The 17,327-nt window shown below is 32.6% G+C and overlaps 1 long non-coding RNA gene across 1 annotated transcript; it reads right to left on the bottom strand.

Moving 5' to 3' along the window:
- Positions 1 to 465: 465 nt before the first annotated feature.
- Positions 466 to 10,284, bottom strand: LOC117321283. The gene is made up of 3 exons (XR_004531292.1): positions 9,940 to 10,284; positions 5,214 to 5,308; positions 466 to 2,987 (listed from the first exon to the last, which is right to left on the bottom strand). It is a non-coding gene; the product is annotated as an uncharacterized LOC117321283 (long non-coding RNA).
- Between the last annotated feature and the right edge of the window lie 7,043 nt (positions 10,285 to 17,327).

Raw genomic sequence — 17,327 nt, 5'->3', positions numbered from 1 at the left:
ATGAAAATGCTTGTTACAAGCAAAATTAAATTATATATATTTACCAGCGAATGTCCTCTTCATAGCCAGAATGCCAAAGAAGTCATTAGCAGGATAGTTAAAAAGACCATTTTGTCTGATATTACTTTTAAATATGATACTATTCTAAGTCAATTCATATTGATGATTGTAAAAATCCTCAACATGCAGGATTATTATTATAATAATGACCATTTTTCACTTCCCATGATGATCACTAAAGACATTGTTGTTCAGACCTTAATCTTTGGTAAAAGTTTTGATTCCAATTTAAAATGTTGATATCATTTCATCAATAAAATTAAACATTGAATATAATACATGAGCATTTATGTTGTTTTCTTTTCTTTTACAAAATGGAAGACTGAACAACTATGTCTTAGTGCTTTTAACACTTTCAAGATCCAAATAAATGAAAGCTCTGTTACAACATGACAAGACAAATAATTATGGTACTTTTCACATTTTATTCAGCACAAAGGAAAAGTTATAATGAATATTTCATTTGTCACAGCTACAAGCTACATAGCGAAGCAAGTGACTTAATAACTTTATATGTAAGTTAGAGAATGAAGGCCACACCAAAGTATTTGTAACTCCAATTGTTCCTACTAATGAAATTCCAAATAGACTTCATCAAAAGCAAGCACAGGGATCATACATCTTAGAAGTAGAACATCAAAGAAAACTTCACTGAATTTAATGTTTTAATATTTTTTATATATATAACATTTCTATAGTTTTTGAAATGTTTCCTCCTTTTTAATGACTTATATATCTGAAAAGTGTAACAGTCATAGCTTGACAAATGAATCATAAAATTTCATTTGGTGTGGCAATGATATATACAATTTACATATAATTCCAAATCTTGTGACACAAGAAAATATAATACAGATTCTGTTACAAAAAAGTAAATGTAATAGATGCAAAAGAAATCTACAAATTAACAAGAGGCCCATGGGCCTTAACGGTCACCTGAGATTTGAAATATTTCAGTTAATCTAATTGACCCTTTTTAGCCCCACACATCAGTCCCTGGGGGTCTGTCAGGGCCAACATGTGCATATCATTAAGCTGTCATCCAATGCTGATAATGTTAACAAATTAAATGTCAACAATTAAATGATTGTCAAAAATGTGGAAAGTCATCCTTATATAAACTATTGTAAAGTCTACCCCCTCCCCAGTAATAATATTAAAGTATTCATTGGACCAATCCAAAATTTTTTTGTGGTGGGAATATAACTATGACTATAATGCATTCCATGTTCACAAAAAAATGGAAATCTTAGGACAACTATAAAATGCTCAAATGAACAAAGGGTAGAAACATTCATATGAAACAACTTCATATCTTATATAAAGCCTATCAATTAATTTTCAAAATTGAGGCTAACGAGTGATCCCAGGGGAAAATTGGTACCCACAATTCAATGATCGGTTCTGTGTCACACTGATCTTCTATAACTCTCCCTTATTTTTTCTTTCTTAATATTCTGATTCAAAGAACAAATGGAACCTTCATGTACATGTGAAGTTTGAGAAACATCCCTTTTCAAGAAATAGTGATAATATAACAAACTTTAATTCTTCAAATCTAAGATGGGTGTCTGACGACCATTCTATTTTTCTCATCAAAAATCTAAATTGAATTGACACAACTTGATACCAATGGGAACCTACAAGCAAAATTTGAGCAATATTCCTTCAGTACTTTTCAAGAAATTATTTATATCCATTTTTCTAATTAACAGGAGACCAGGGGAATCTTGGTGTACACCATTGAACAATCTCTAATGGTTCTATGTCAGACTGATTTCATTACTTTTCCATTTCTTTTTTTTCCCTCTTCATAATCTGATGACAAGAACAAGTGAAGTTTGCAAAACACTCCTCCAGTACTTTAAGAAATACAATGTAGCTACAAAAATCTTCTAGTTCTCAAAATCAAAGATGGCCACCTGTCAGTCATTTTGTTTTAACACAACTGGGAACTAAGGGGAACCTACTCATCATGTTATAGAAATGTACCTCCAGTACTTTGACATAATGATAACAAGGATTGTTATGGACATAGAGATGATGGATGCAGGGCGATTTGAATAGTCCACCATCTGATGATGGCAGGATAAAAATAGGAATGATGTGACAAGAATTTTCATCACTGAAATAAACTTGTTCAAAAATAATGAAATTAAAACCTTTTCAGGGTAATACAATTTCCTATCATAATTATAATGAATACCAAGTTTCAAAGAGATTGTTAGAAAAATGTAGGAGATAACAAAAATTAACAGACAGATAAACTACACCATAACACATTGTTCATCAAATTTGACCAGTCCTAATAGAAATTGGAAGAGGAAGCTTTTCCAAACCAATTGGTAGCAATAATGAGCTATGAATGTCTATCTATACATGGCTTCACAGAAGCAGCATTCGTATTCCTCCTCGATGGCTGCCTTTGTCGGAATCCTGCAACACTTTGTGTGGAGCCAACGTCCACACACGCAACACTGGACCCATCTTTTGTGTCCTTTAGGTATCCTACAATCTGGCATGTCACACTTAGAGTCCGACTTTGCTGCTCCAGCATTGAGCAAAGATGCCTTAACATATTGTCTATATCTTTGGCAATGCACTTGTCTCATGACTGCTATGGGAACATCCTTGGCAATGCATTCCGCATTCATCAGGGTGAACACACCGCATGAATTACTGTCGGTCTGTTTGCTGCTTCTGATCTCCGGGAAGTTCCACACACCAAACTGTTCAGTAACATCTGGAAGTCTGTCCCGATTGGCCATGAATTCTGCCCACATCCTTGTCCATTTCTGACCAACCTCCCCATTCATAGAGTCCAGAACGTAGACAAGTCTTTGCTTTACGTCTGCAACCAGCAACACCCAGTGATTCCCATTGATGCATATTGGCAGGAATACATGAGTGTATTTGGAGAACTGAACCTGAAAATAACAAAATAGAATTGTAAAATTTCTGCTTAGTATATATAGACCATGGGCTGTAAGTTGACAAAAAATGCAATATGTGCCAAGTTGCATTCCAAATTTGGTCATCAAGTCTTTTATTGAAGCCTTGAAACTTAACTAACCTGGATACGTAGTGTTATTTGAAAAAAATATGCTATTAAGGAAGTTTCATTTAATTTTCTTTCAGAATGTTTACCAATTGATTATTCATGTGTAAAAACCTTTTCCGGAAAGACGTGTTCAAGTCATGGAGGGAAATAACAGATTAAGAAGATTCAATAATAGAGAAAAAATATACTGAAAATACCTATTAAGTTTATTAAATATTTTAGAGTTTATTTGACAAACAATGGTTAAAAAATTATAAATGACTAACTTAAAGATAAATTTAACTCTTCTAGGAAGTATAATTTTGTTGAATTTAAAAAAAACATGATTTAAAAGCTAACTTTCAAGATATTACTAACACTAAAAAAGCATACCGTATGTCCAATACTTTAAATACTTTGATTAGTTATCCATATATATCCTTAAACTTAGAAATATTCAGAAGCATAAAAGAGGAACGTAATATTTTTTAGTTATTTCTTGAGGCACAGTTCATCCCTTTTGGTTTAAACAAGGAAACATGCATTTTTGGTTTATTTTAATCAAAATAGTATTAGTTGTAGAGTAGATAATGTAATGTAATACCATAATTTTAATTATAAAACAATAACATCACGGTCAGTAGCTGCACTTAAGAACCTTATCAAAGATACATGTACATATCATACTCAGAAATGTATATATACGTATTGCTTCAAACAAAGGTGAATTATCTTTATTGAAATTTCTTACTGGATCAAAAAAATGGGAAAAGTTAATTAATATTGCATGGTTATACCCTGTCCCCAGTTTTTGCCAAAATATGAACACATAACTTTAAAATATTTTATAAATGTATATTTTCATATACATAGTTATACTACTTGAACTCTCTCTCTCTCTCTCATATATCTTACTTTCCAATCTAAGACCTCTATACATATATAAAGTGCCTTCTTTTCTTTTTTCAATCACTTCTAAACAATGCTCATATTTACTTTAATATGTATCTATATAAAACAGACATAATTGAGACTTCAATAGTGGGTCAATTTGACATAACCATACTAAAACCTGCTGTTTAATATCATTTCATATTCATTGAATGAAAGGAAATGTGTGAGAATTAAATTGTTTATGTATGATAAATTATTTGCATTTTCATAGCATTCAACAAATACAAAAAAAAAAAAAAAATACAAAAAAACAAAAAAACAGAAAATAATTCAGAACCAAAAAATGCGGCAATGCATGAATTTAATTGCTTCATTACACTCAACTAGATGGAAAACTTCAACATTGTAATTGTACAAATAATCAACAAAGTCTAATCAAAGGTTAACTAGCTGAAATAGCTATAGGTGTGGATATAACAATAAATGGAAATAAGTACATTCCAGTTTAATACAGCATAAACTCAACAACTGTACAACTTCATTTTGTGAATTGAACACATTTAAAAAACAAAATCCAATTAACCATCAGTCATAAGCTAAATTTGTAACAGGAACCATGTGCTGAAATGTTCTTGCTTCACTATATGAAAAGGTTAATTAATGAACAATTTGGTGTTTAACCCAGTTGCTTACATTGATATATGTACATGAAATTAACTATGTGTTTCTCATTCAAATGAATCACATGCAAGGATGTTCCTGCTTTTATTGCAAAATATATATAGCCATCATCAGAATTTCTTCAAAACCAGAAAGAAAAACAATGACAAAACAACACCAATTTTGGAAGGGTTTTTTTTATGCCTGAAAAAATAAATTATAGGCTACATGTACTCTGGGATATATGCATTATATTTCTGATTCTTTGTGAAATAATGTATATTTATTCGCAAATTTTGTTAAGGTCTAATAATAAAGTACATGACAAATACAATATAGTAAAAAGTACCAAACCTTTACCATGTATTTCCTTTATAGTTAGTAGGATGATGTCTCATTTTAAATATATTGATAAATTTCTTATAAAAAATGTTTAGTCTAATTTTCTTATTTAGATAAAGCTATTTTATTAGAAATTGATTTCAAAGTTCTCAGACAAAAAAATTGGAGAAATTCTGATATTGACTGTATATTTTATATAACTGTTTGGTACACATACCTCTCAGAAAGAACTTGCTGGCTTTTAGCTTAAAGTTGTCCCTTCTATTTCTGGCAAACTTTGTAGAGCTGTCCTTGAGATCATCTGGGTAAGAACTACAGGTGGATGAAAGAAAACAGACTAAATCGTGATACTCGTCTGGGTCCATGTTGTAGATGTCATTGAGAATCGATAGGAGCATCAACATTTATATCATATATTTTTCTAGAAGAATTTGATTGGTTGATTCTGTCAAATTAGTTTTTACTGTCAGTGAAGATGCTGTCAAATGGAATATACAACATGGCAGACGAAAAGTCTAGGACAAGAGCTAAAGGAAGCCCCAAAGTGGTTTAATAATTGATACAAATATTACACAGGTAAGTGATTCCTGGTCCCCTTCTACCCTACAGCTCCACCTCCCATTATGGAGAACAATGACTTGTTTTTTTAACCAAACATAGCCAATTATATGATTCTCACCTGAGATATCAAGGGTTACAGTTAATTAGGGTGACATTTACACACATATTGATTATGTGTTATGTTTGGCATATAGGTCAACATGCGCTTAATGTGCTATTTCAAGAATTAAGAAATAAATAAATTTAAATTTATTTCAAACTAGATCAAATTTAAATGTAACTTCTGAAAGAGTTACATTTACATACAAACACTTTCTTAGGAAATCTCACACCAAAATATATCTATCACTCTATTATAAGACACATGGTACAATTTTCCATGAAAGTATTTATAACACTTACTATCCTTGTATTATTTTTTTGATATAAATGCATATCAAAAATGGTGCATATTTTTACTCTCAATAAATATTATATATATGTACTTCTGTTCTTTGAACTCTTAAAATGGAAGTTTTGGCTGATATGGCACATCAAAAGAGAAATTGTTGGATAAAACAGGAGGAAATCTAAACATAAACATAAAGCTTTAATTAATACAACTGTTTCAAGTTTTTTTTATTCATCATCAAATATTAAACAAATTTACTCAAAAGTTGTTATAATTTTTTCATTAAATTAGTTCTATAAGCTTATAATCACTTGGGTGTCTATATAATATTGTTTCATAACCTAACTCTGAACTCTGAATGAGCTGGACGTAATAGTATAAAGTGCATCTCATCTTCTACATTATTTTTTTACAGACTGTGTACAGTACAAATTCTTTCAAATCTCGTAATGTCATTATAGCACCGAGACTCAATGTAAAGAGAACATGCCTGTATATGAAATTTACTTAATATTTGTTTGGTATTGGATTTAAGAGACCATAATAAATCATTATAACTGCAGTGATATTTGACCTATTGAACTTGTGCTTGCATTTCTCATGGCTGGATCAGGTGAGCTCACCTCAAAATTTCCATAATCAATCATTATAACAGTGATATTTGACCTATTGAACTTGTACTTGCATTTCTCATAGCTGGATCAGGTGAGCTCACCTCAAAATGACCATAATAAATCATTATAACAGTGATATTTGACCTATTGAACTTGTGCTTGCATTTCTCATGGCTGGATCAGGTGAGCTCACCTCAAAATTTCCATAATCAATCATTATAACAGTGATATTTGACCTATTGAACTTGTACTTGCATTTCTCATAGCTGGATCAGGTGAGCTCACCTCAAAATGACCATAATAAATCATTATAACAGTGATATTTGACCTATTGAACTTGTGCTTGCATTTCTCATGGCTGGATCAGGTGAGCTCACCTTAAAATGACCGTAATAAATCATTATAACAGTGATATTTGACCTATTGAACTTGTGCTTGCATTTCTCATGGCTGGATCAGGTAAGCTCACCTCAAAGTGACCATAATAAATCATTTTAACAGTGACATTTGACCTATTGAACTTGTGCTTGCATTTCTCATGGCTGGATCAGGTGAGCTCACCTCAAAATGACCATAATAAATCATTATGACAGTGATATTTGACCTATTGAACTTGTACTTGCATTTCTCATGGCTGGATCAGGTCAGCTCACCTCAAAATTACCATAATCAATCATTATAACAGTGATATTTGACCTATTGAACTTGTACTTGCATTTCTCATGGCTGGATCAGGTAAGCTCACCTCAAAATGACCATAATAAATCATTATAACAGTGATATTTGACCCATTGAACTTGTGCTTGCATTTCTCATGGCTGGATCAGGTGAGCTCACCTCAAAATGACCACAATAAACCAGTTCAAGTTATATTTGAAAAGCATTTAAAGATAAAAGTGTTAGCTTTTGAAAAAATATTTTGGTCTAATCTGATCTTAAAAGATCTAGTTCACTGATACTACATAATTGATACATATAATCTTGTACATGTAAATAATTTGTTTCTAGGAATCAAATCAAGTTCTCTTGTGCTGATGAAGTTGGTTTAAATGAAATCTAAAATGAAATAACCCAAATTAATATTAATTGGAAAGTTTGTGTGCTGTTTATAAACTAGTCTTCCAGGTAAGATAATTGGAAAGTATATGAACTTACAGAGAGTAACTGACAATTTATAATTCATTTCAAGAATGTTCAACAATTTTACAACTTTTCATAAAGGTTTGATATACATATACACTGCCCATAATAAAATGGGTTGTTAAAGGTACACGATATATATATATATATATATATATAATATACGACTTCCACAATGATCATGTCAGGGTATCAGGCCGACCATCACTGTACCATTGAAACGTTCTTTTTTAAGAACGCCGATGTGGCGCAGCGGTATAGGCTGCGGATATTTCTGCCTAGGCGATTGGGTGCCTAGATCGTGAGTTTGAGGCCCGGTCAGGGCACGAGTCAAAAAGTTGTCTAGCTTCCTTCGTCATTTGTGTTTCTAAGCTATATATATATATATATATAAGGGTCAAAGAAGTAATATGAACAGTATAATCCAGATAACACTCTTTGAACTCTTTGATATACTTTCATGTGCGGGGGAATTCAAAATATCTCTGCCGTTGGTCGCATAGCGTTCTAGTGTTGAACATGATGCAGTCACGCTAGTATCCGCCTTCGGCCCACGTTTGCCGAAGGGTTCATTGTGGTTTCTCCAGTTACTAAAACATTATTCTTATTGTATTTTATTGTATTTCCAGTACTTCTTATATAGATTATGTGATTGTATTTGTAATTTTTTGTGTTTTGATAAAGGGGCGGATTGCCTCGAAAATTTAACGAGCCTTATTGTTTACACTGTTTGAATTACTTCTTTGCCCCATATATATATATGATGTAACTTTAGGAATGATTTCATTGATTTTGAAAACAGAAGATTTTTTTCATTTTTGAAGATTTTTCAACAGCACATATACATTTACAATTTAATTTTATTCATACATCATGCATACATTCCTTCCATTCTTCATAAATTCAACACATAACATAGAAGTTGGCCCTTTCAGTTTCTGCAGATCAACAAGTTTATAAGTCTGGATTGAAGAAAGTACAAAACTTTATTGTAAATAACTGGCTGATGATACTCAATCGTATAAAATAGTAAAAGTAGTATTGTATATATATGCTAAAGGAAATGACCATATCTATCTTGCAAAATGCCCATGCCCAATAATAATCCCAGCCACGTCAATTGTAGTTTAATGAAAATGCTTACAAATACAAATACATGTACCTTAAGATTGCCCTGTCATAAACTTACTGTGGCTATACTTTATGTTAATGTTTTTTATTGGTCAGCAAGGCTTATTACAAGATAATATTTTTACATGGTATAAAATTACCATAATCAGAAAAGTATATATAATATTGGGTCAATTGGTTTAATTTGAGTCAACGATAACTATATATAGTAAGCCAGAGGTCCTGTGTTTGATCCCTAGCTCTCAGTTATGGTGCTGCAAGTATGGACTCGTGAATAATGAATTGCATTACATTTAAAAACATCTCTATAACTTATGGAAAATCAAGGAAACATTTTAACTTGAGAAGGAGTATATAATGAGCATGCATACAGTGTTTTTCCTGTCTGTATAACTGTGTGCGCAAAAGACTCCATTCCCCATCTGTTTTAGCCTTATTTTCCCCAAAAAGGCATTATAAATACCCAGTTGTGTCCATTGATTAAAACTTCCAAAAAACACAAAAAAAATAAAATGGCAATTTACAGAAAACTACTGATCAGAGAAGAGGACAGTTAATGGTAAAAATTGGTGTGTGTGCCATGATATATACATCTAGAATTTAAACTGCATTATAAAACTTGTAAGCATGATATACCAGGGACGTATAATAAGATGTCCCTGGATATACTAATGAAAGAAGGCCATGTTTTTTAACATAATTTGGTCAATTGAAATTTTCCAAAAACACTGTCACAAAACTTGTTAGTCATGTAGAGGTCCCTATCGTTTGCTACATGTACCTTAATTGTAAAAGCATTGAAATAATTATACATGTAATTTATCATGGGAATATTATCTGCAGCATGGCCGTATATTTACCTGGTAACATATTTAAGATATAACTTATAAAATACACAAACTATATAATTTCAGATGGACGGTTGCTCATTGAATAGTATGTTATGGGTTAGCTTCTTGTTGTTTCTATCTTTAAATTGCCTATGTCAATAATGTTGGGAAATGATCTTTTACTTGTACACGTGCTAAGCACCTATGCTCATCCAAGGAATAAGGAAATAATAAAATAAAGCAGTAAATTCCACAGTACATTTCTGCTATACTTACCTTTAATTTTGGTACACCTGCTTTCCCAACCGTTATATTTTTTTCTGCGTTGAATCTTTGTTTACATCTTGTATGCAAACGAGGTGTAACATACGCCGCTCACAGACAACGTTTTACAGATGCTAGCGTAGTATTCGCGGGTTTCCCGACACACTTAATATAATTATGTGATTCCAAGATCTTCACTGTGGTGTTTTCGAATGTTGACACATTTGATTATCATCATTAACAGTGAAATACTTGTATTATGATCTGAAAACTTGTAACTCTCACGGCGGAAATGACAATTTTCATTGCACATGCGCGCTTGCAATTCTCACGGTACTTGCAAAGTACACGCTACACCGACACCGATTTCAGTCTTTATTTACGTTATTGCATGTATTAAGTCCTATGGAAACGGCTTTTAGATAGAAATCCTAAACATGGATTATATATCACATGTTAATTAAGTATTGATGTACCGTGTTACTGCTTTGACTGCTTGAAGAGTCTGAAATGACTGAAGACCCGCGTGTTTCTGTTGATGTTTTTCACTACCTCCTTTTCGAACCAACATGTGATTTATGAAAATAGATATGTGCTATATCAAGGCAGCGCTTTTCCCGAATTAAAGCGGTCAAAACTGGACAATACAAGCTGACCATCGCTTTTGGAAGACCAGATCATGTATCTAGACTAAGTTTATTTCTCCGAAGGGTCGCTTAATTATACACATATTGTGTACGCGTATGTAAACAAAATGCATCCGGTACAATACACCAGTCAGTTCAGATTCGGTATTATATAGGTAAACTAATACTCTATGTATCACAGGTTATCAATATCTAGATATATATACGTATTGCTATAAAACAAAGTGTAAAGGAATAGAAAAAAACTCGCCACAATCTGCAGTTTGTTCTTGCTTTGAACGGGAAGAATTTGAACCATCAAAACAATCTTGCTTCTAAACTTGTGGCTTATTGCTATAGTCGCTTATATTAAGACCGCTAACAGGTGGTCAAATTCCATCCTTGTACTTTGAAATGCGGAAAAATAAGAAACCTATAAAAATATAAAATGTGTCCGTGATATATGCCCCTGCTAAAAGAATAAAAGTTGGAGTGGACATAACAACTTTTGCTTTACAATCACATCACGATATAGTTTCTGGAATCTGTCTTTGTAAAATGGTCCTCGTCCTAAAGTATCTACTTGAAATTCTCCGGGCAAAGTAGTCTATATCCTATTCAAATGTCTGTCCCTACATTCTCACTACCCCTGATCGCCTGGATACGGAATCTGTGGGGTTGCAATTGCAGGTCCCATCGTACGAGTCGTGCGTTTGTTCCTTTCGACTTGTTGAAGTAAAGTAAGCGCTGGTGATCTGTCTCCAGAACAAACTGTCTCTCATAAAGGTATCTCTCAAACTTGGACACTAGAAATTCCTTCTCTATGATTGAGTACGAAGTATTTCATCCTTTGAGCTTCCGATTTGCATAGGCAACCGGATGTGGGATACCTTCCTCTTCTTGAAGGAGAATCGCACCGATACCATAATCGGATGCATCTGTTCGTAGATTTAAGGTTAATCTCAGTCAGGAAGTTTCAACATTGGATCTAGGAAAGTTTCTTCAATGTACATTTGTTGTATTGAAAGCAATTTTCTCAGCGTCATTCCGAATAACTCTATTTGGTTGCTCTTTCCGCTTAAGATCCGTTATAAGCGCCGCGATTTAAAAAAAAAATGGGGACAACTTTCCTGTAATGTCCCGCTACAGAATAGATAGAGTAAAGTGGTTTTGAGCAATCAGAAACTTGGTGAATATTGGTGAAGTATTCTTAAACGCCCTATAAACACACATATATAAGGTCATTTCAGGACCTGTCCTATAGTAAGGGCATTAGAATTGTACCTGCTGCATATTGCCCCATTGCATGATGGTAAGAGGCGGCAATCTGATCTAGGGACCTGGGGCCGGTAACTGAAACATCTCTTTATCACTAAGATCATCTTAGGATGGTCTAACTGTTAAAGCTCGTAATGTCCTAATCTTGTTTCATTAGTAACGTTTAATTAGTTTAAACATATTTTATTTGAAAACATTTCAAAAGGAATTGGACACAAGTTTTACAACTTATAATTGTCCTCTTCCATAAACATGAATATAATGGTATTAACAAATGGCAGCATTTACGATACAATATAATGATATTTTACACATATATATATAAAAGAACACAACATTAATATCTATTGGTTGAAACAACGACGTGTGCCATACCAGTTACCAAAATTACAATAGTGTTATGGCTATTAAGTAAATGATCATGACATAATATTAATAAGTAAACATAAAACAAAATGTACAATATGGTAATAAAAATGTTGGTTTACATGTACTATCAACAATATAGTTTCGATATATATAGTCTATCGATGTTATATATATCAGTATTTTGCATAATATATATGTCATATATAATTTATTTTGAACAAATTGATATAGGAGTTGTATAGTCTATTGTTCATGACTTACAATTATGACATAAATGACATCAGATTAATAAAAACGGTTAGTATTTTTTATATATTCTTGAACAATCAACCGTATATTGTCATTGTCAATTTGGCTTAGTCTATCTGATCCATTAAGTATCAGATTTAGATCTATATGGACATTAAATACAGACAATTTCCTCAAAAACATGACACGAAGATCGTTATATTGGTGACATTGTAAAAAATAATGTAGCGCATTTTCCAAGGGAAATGAACAATTACATGAAGGGTTCAGAGTTAAATTAACTTTAAAAAGGTCTGAATTTAATGAGCTACATCCATGTCCAAGTCTAGTGTGAATGACATCAAGTTTTCTGTCACCAACTCCTAGTCTTATTGCTACAGGTATTTTTCGTTTTATTTGTCTTTTAAATTTTGCTATTGTTTCTGAAGATCTTACAGTGATGTCTAAAGAATTCCATGTTTTTACTGTGCTGGGAAGAAATGATTTTTCATATACATGTAGAGACAGACGACATCTAGGTGGTACATAATCTTGGTTATTTCTCAAGTTGTAAGTAGTATTTTCATTAACTCTGTTGGGCAAAAGGTCGTTCAAATAAGATGGCGCCATGTTATAGTGCATTTTATAGAATAATAAAAGTTTTTTCTGCTTTCGCCTTTCTAATAGTGTTTCCCACCCGGTTTCTATATATAGCGACTGTCTACTTGTAAATGAGGTTAAACCTGTGACAATTCTAGCTGCTTCTAGCTGAATTTTCTCTAACTTGTCAGTATCTGAGTTGTTACACCCATCCCATAATTCACTCGCATATTCTAGCAAGGGTCTTATAAATACAATATATAATTTAGACAAAATTTCCTTTTTCAAAGTAAATTTCAACTTACGTAAAACAGATAAGTGACGTGAGGCAGAATTAGCGATATTTGAAATATGAGTTTCCCACTTAGCATTTTCGTTCAACGTTACTCCTAAGTGTTTGTGTATATTACTGCAAGTCAATGTTGTGTTATTAAATTGTAAATTAGTATCAATTTTTTCAAGAGAGCCGTTGAAGATTATAACAACAGTTTTGCTTGGATTAAAATTAACTTTCCATAGTTTTGACCAATGATCTATAGCTGTTAAGTCATCATTCAAATGCCGTTCTATATTCATTCTGTTATTTCCAGAGTATGAGAGAGAAGTATCATCAGCAAACATTCTTGACAATGAAAATAAATTTTCAGAAATGTCGTTAATAAATATTAAAAATAGAAATGGCCCTAACACCCACCCTTGTGGAACTCCAGCTTTCAAGTATCCGGTATCTGAGCTTGAGTAACCAATGACAACGAATTGATTTCTGTCAGTTATATAGTCTTTTAACCAGTTATAATATTACCTTTGAACCCATATGAATAAAGTTTTTTCAGAAGTCCACGATGCCAAACCCTGTCAAAAGCCTTAGAAATATCGAAAAAAACCATACAAGTTTGCAGTTTATTTTCCAATGATAGGCAAAAGTTATGAAAAATCTCAATTAATTGTGACACAGTAGAATGACCCGGAAGAAAACCAGACTGATACTTATATAAAAGGTTGTTATCAAAGACAAAGTTATATAGATGTTTATACACAACTCGCTCAAAAACTTTACTAACAGTGCTAAGCAGAGAAATTGGTCTATAATTAGAGGATAAAAAACGTTCACCTTTTTTGAATAGAGGTATTACCATAGCAGTCTTCCATTGGTTAGGAAACTTATATTGAGTTAAGGATAAATTAAATAATAACTGTAAGGGAATGCATACAGTTTCAGCAGTATTTTTCAACATTTCATGACTAATAGTATCTTTACCAGTAGCTTTGTTTAATTTAAGATTCAAAAGAATATCGTTTACTTCACTAACAGATAAAATAATATTTTCAATAGTATTATTACCTCTTGATGTAAATTCAGGAATATCAATTGGTTCATCAATAATTTCAGATATGGAGCAAAAGAAAGAGTTCAACAAATCAGCTTTCTTCTTATTATCATATACCAATTCACCTTTAGTACTGTCGTATAGTGAAGGAATTGATTCCGATTTACCCGATTTTCCAATTAAACGATGCATTAGTTTCCAATAAGACTTAGAATCATGTACGGCAAAATTGTTTATAATACCATTTATATTTTCGAAAAACGATAATTTAGCAGTTTTTTTCATGTTATTTACCCTGTTTCGCTGTTGTTTGAATTTCAGTATGTCAACCGGACGATTAGATTTGCGTGCTTTTTTATGGAATCTGTCCCTTTTCCTGATCTCTTTGCGTAGTTCTGAATTAAACCATGGTTTGTCAGATTTCCTTATAGTTACAGTTTTCTTAGGTATACACATGTTAGCAAAGGTGAGGAAAGAATTAGTAAATAGTTCACATGCTTCGTCTACAGTACAGTTTTCCATCCTATCTTGCCATGGAAACTCTCTAATAAGACTATTAAACTTTTCATAATCAGCATTTTTATATATCCAAACATCTCGTTTATATGTTTTGAAAATCTTACCCGGTAATTGTACAACAATATGTGTGGCAGAGTGATCACTTACTTCGTTTTCGACAGGGATAACAGAGGCTTCTAAAATATTAACGGTATCACTTACAAGTATAGGGTCAATAAGTGTACTAGAACGAGCAGTGACACGAGTAGGTTCTTGTATTACGTTTGTTAGATTAAAAAGAAGTATTAGTTCATTGAGTCTATGATTTCTAATTCTAAGCAAATCAATATTAATGTCACCAAGTATAATAATGTTAGAACTAATACCTAGCGCAGTCTCAATACATGATTAGAAATTATCCCAAAATGGTATATTTGATCCTTCAGGACGATAAACCGCACAAATAAGATATGAACAGTTAGTAAACTTTAATTCTACCCAGGTGATTTCGCCACCATCAAATTCTAAATCCATCCTGCGTTTGTGATGAACATCGTTTGATATATACACCATGACACCACCCCCAAAACAGTTCCTATCAAGTCTGAGTGGTTCAGAATATCCATCGATCATAAGTTCAGAGTTTAAAATATTTTCATCTAAATGTGTTTCAGTTAATAATGTAACTGAATATTGTTGCGTACACTCCTTGCATTAAGGTGAAAAAACGACAGTTCATTGTGTTCATGTTCAGGTCCGGGATTGGTTTCTATGTCATTACACAGGAGTAAGATAAAAACAATAATGAAATTAGGATTGTTTAAAATACATTTCTGAGCACAGAAGATAATCAACATCGTTTTCTGGTATAGTGTAGGAAATTTTCGAATACTACATAACAAAATGATAAAAAGTAAGATGTAAGTCGGTGACCAAATATAATTACCAAAAAATAATTTGCCATACACTTTAAAATAATAAGTCCCGATTGCCATTCTGTACAAGACTAAATCAATGCACATTTTGCTACATGTATTGTAAACTTGAAATTTGTGACACATGTACAGAGAAAGGCAAGGGGACAGAAGTAAAAAAAATCTTGGAACTGGTATGGGTAACACTGGCTATATTATTTGTAACAAACATACAAAAATATTTACAGGAACATAAGAGTAAAATAATAAAAAGACTTGTCATTCGTTTCAAACGAGAAAAGATACTTTTGGTCATTACACGTGTATCCTTCAATAGAAGGAGGATCGGCAGCTTAACTTCTTAAAATTGCTGCTGAATAACTTATACTTAATAAAAACATATAAATTGAGATTCTATTTAAAAGTTTTTGAATATTCAAATCATCTAAATTACAGCTGAACAGTTCATTGGGTCATGATTGAATATTACATTTTTTTTCACATAATTTGTTGTATTTTGTTTATTTTATAACTAAGGTAGCCGAGTTGAACATAAGAGCAAAAATTGTCAAACAATAAAGATAGCCACAAATAGACATACACGACGCGGACAGACATTACAGACAACCAGACAGAAAAACCGTACAGAATTATACTCGCACGATAAGCCTTTCATGTTTGATACACCGGGACGCGAACACTATGACACGGCAGCACAAACTTAAAGACAGACAGGTATAGACACGGGCCAACAGAAGCGAGAGCGAATATCAAACTATATACTCAGACCTTATCCTTATGAATCAAACAGACAGACAGACAGACAAACGTAATGCCACGCAGGTACAATACAAATATACATGTATATATACAGACATCCTTATCCTTATAAAACCATCAGACAGACAGACGGACGAAAAGACAGACAGATATACAGACGGACAAGTGTACTGCCACGCAGGTACACTAATATATGTACATGTATCATATATTTATACAAATTCTTCAATTACCGGTAATTGCATTATATTATATATATGTACTTATAGACAGACCTTCTTGTTCTTATAAACAACCAGACACACAAACTCAAAAACTGTATTCGCACTTAAGTACGATAGGGAAAACATGCAATTACAATTATATTACTGGTATAAGTTATATCATATTAAATAAAATGAGTGTTACAGATTAAGAGCAATATGGGTAATGTATTAAATATATTCACAGACCAGCGTTTTCCTGGCTAGTTGATAGTGATCAGCGACATGTCTAATTACGCTAGTAACGTAACGCTGGTCATACCCTTCCTTAACACTCTCTTAGCAGCTGCAAAAAATACGGTATGGCTGCCCTGCTCATCCATCGCCGAAACAACCAAATCATTCAAAGACGTCTGTTGCGAGACCGCAATAACCCATTGGACGAAGGAATATTCCATTGCAGCCATTATTTCGGACCAATCAGTAACAAAAATGCATCTCTTTTTTGGGAAACAATCTGTAACATTTTCGGCTTGACTTTGAAATTTGGGAGGTCAACCGTAACGTAAACAAAAC

The sequence above is a fragment of the Pecten maximus genome, unplaced genomic scaffold (assembly GCF_902652985.1).
Source record: "Pecten maximus unplaced genomic scaffold, xPecMax1.1, whole genome shotgun sequence".
NCBI lineage: Eukaryota > Metazoa > Mollusca > Bivalvia > Pectinida > Pectinidae > Pecten > Pecten maximus.
The sequence above is the reverse complement of the archived record's forward strand: the minus strand, read 5'-3'. Positions and strand labels throughout refer to the sequence as shown.